This window comes from Acanthopagrus latus, chromosome 13 (assembly GCF_904848185.1).
Source record: "Acanthopagrus latus isolate v.2019 chromosome 13, fAcaLat1.1, whole genome shotgun sequence".
Lineage (NCBI taxonomy): Eukaryota > Metazoa > Chordata > Actinopteri > Spariformes > Sparidae > Acanthopagrus > Acanthopagrus latus.
Genome location: NC_051051.1, coordinates 21,739,319 through 21,741,530, shown reverse-complemented (window position 1 = coordinate 21,741,530; position 2,212 = coordinate 21,739,319). Strand labels below are relative to the sequence as shown.

Here is a 2,212-nt window from a genome sequence, read left to right as displayed (position 1 = left end):
GTGTCACTGGACTGATTCATAGTATACGTTCAGTCATTATACACATGATCTGAGGGAAAGTTTGTGTCTGTGCCTACTTTTATTTGATTGTTGCCCACCTACGTATCATTATTTCTTACCGTGAACCGCCACTCGCTAATGAATGTGAGTTATGTGCATGCTGGTTGTTTGTATTACGCGACTGATGCTCAGACCAGCCTGGAGAGGCAGAAAAACAAGTTCATGTCGTGGTGTTTTTTTTTTTATTATTAAGGCTCAGAATTTATGTACACAATGTCTTTCAGGATCCAGTGTGTGGGATTCTGGGAGATCTGTTGGCAGGAGTCAAGTATAATGTTATAATTATTTTTTCATTAGCGTATAATCACCTGAAACAAAGACAAACGCTGTTGTGTTTTGTGTTACATTGCAATGAGCCTTTTCCGTGCGCGGGGGGGATGTTGGTCCTCTTCCACGGAGCCGGCCACGTTCCAGCGCCGTGTTTTTACAGGATGGAAAAACACAACGCCGACTCAGGAGAGGGCCTTCAGCTCGCCAATGTAGAGTAGAGCGAGAATCCTGAGGGCCAGAAACGGAGCGTTCCTTGTAACTGGCGATCAACCGACCTGCCCGACAAAACACTGATATGGACAATCCTGCAAAACCAGCATGGTTTATGTTTTTCGATGACCTACCACTTTCCTTTCCAGCTTTATGATGATAATAATGATAACAATAATAATAACAACAATAATAACAAACTTTGTGTTTTTGAAAAGTGCTAAATAAATATACTTATATATACCAAATAAAAAGACAAAGCGAATACAGCAATAAAAACGGAATTCACGAGAGAGGGCAAAGCACGCAGTAATAAAGCAGATAAAAATCACAGGAAGGCAATTTTAAACCCTGATCTCCTCGGGCAGGTCATTCTGAAGGCTTGGAGCTCTCACTGTGAGGGCTCTATCGCCCTCTTTTGATTAGGAACAACAAGGAAAAGATGCTGTCCGAGGATCTCAGGGCGCGAGAGGGAACGCAGCGCAATAAAAGATTGGTTAAATGACTCGGAGCAAGGCCGCTCTGGGCCTTGTAAGTAATCGATAAAAACTTAAAATCAATTTTTTTAAAAAGCAACAGGTAACCAACGCAGGGAAGACAGGATTCTGTGTGATGCGGTCGAGTTTTCTTGTCCGAATCAAGATCCATAATAAGCTTTGTAATAACAAAGTCATGGAGGTGAATATCTTGACAGCAACGTGGTTACACTCATCAATGAGACGTGGACAAAAAACACACAAGAGAAGCACATCCTGTTCCTTTTTGTTAACTTACATTTTAAAGTGATCCACAACATGGCCCGGGGAAGACAGTGCTCTGCCAGTAAAAGCTGAAGGGTGCTTAATGGTTTGGATTTATCTGCATTTTCCGACCACTTATCCTTCTTATTCATTCTCTCTTGTTGAAGATGTGAGGCTGAAAGGACTGGACTGGCAGAGGAAGTCTGACTGTGTGCAGACGTCACTGTCACACTGACAAAACCGTCATTGCTTTTTTTTTTAGTCTTCACAAAGTAGCCGTACCCCAGACCGACAAAACGCATCACACTGACCAAAAAAAAGACAAGAAGGGTCAGTTTTTTTTACGTCACATCTTTGCGTGGCATTGAGCCTGTACGGTTCGAAACGAGCAAAATGTTCATATAAACAGAAACGGCAGAATAATCCCACGTCTCTGCTGCCCCTCTGTAGTTCCAATTTCTCTTTTTTTCAAGCATGAAATAACATAGTGGAAAACTTTTTTTTTTTTTTCCCGGTAAATATGTTGCAGAAAATGGGTATTTCTATTCTCTGAGGCGGCTGCCAGACAACAAATACACCGGCCCGGCGTGCCTGAACAACAGCGCTGTCCATTTTTCAGTAAATTTTGAGGGGCAAGAGAAGAAGTTTCCATCAAAGTTGTGTTATCGTTGTGTTTCAGTGTGACCTTCTGTCTCGGAAATTCTTGCATGACAAGGCTGCACTCCCAGGCGTCTGCCAAGGACTTGCATTCAGTTTAGGAATTTTGTTAGTCAAACTTTGTTCTCACTGCGTCCTTGTGGCTTAGACTGCTAAGGCAAATACTCTGCCTTGTACTGTATATATATGATTCAACACATCAGCGTGGCTTGTATCACTCGCTGCATGTCAATACCCACAAATACTCCATCTGACTCAATCTACTTGAAAAAATA

At 42.2% G+C, this 2,212-nt stretch overlaps 1 long non-coding RNA gene across 1 annotated transcript; it reads right to left on the bottom strand.

Annotated features, from left to right (window-relative positions):
• Nucleotides 1-227: 227 nt before the first annotated feature.
• LOC119031419 lies at nucleotides 228-1,489 on the bottom strand. Its single transcript, XR_005078588.1, has 2 exons — nucleotides 1,315-1,489; nucleotides 228-605 (listed from the first exon to the last, which is right to left on the bottom strand). It is a non-coding gene; the product is annotated as an uncharacterized LOC119031419 (long non-coding RNA).
• Between the last annotated feature and the right edge of the window lie 723 nt (nucleotides 1,490-2,212).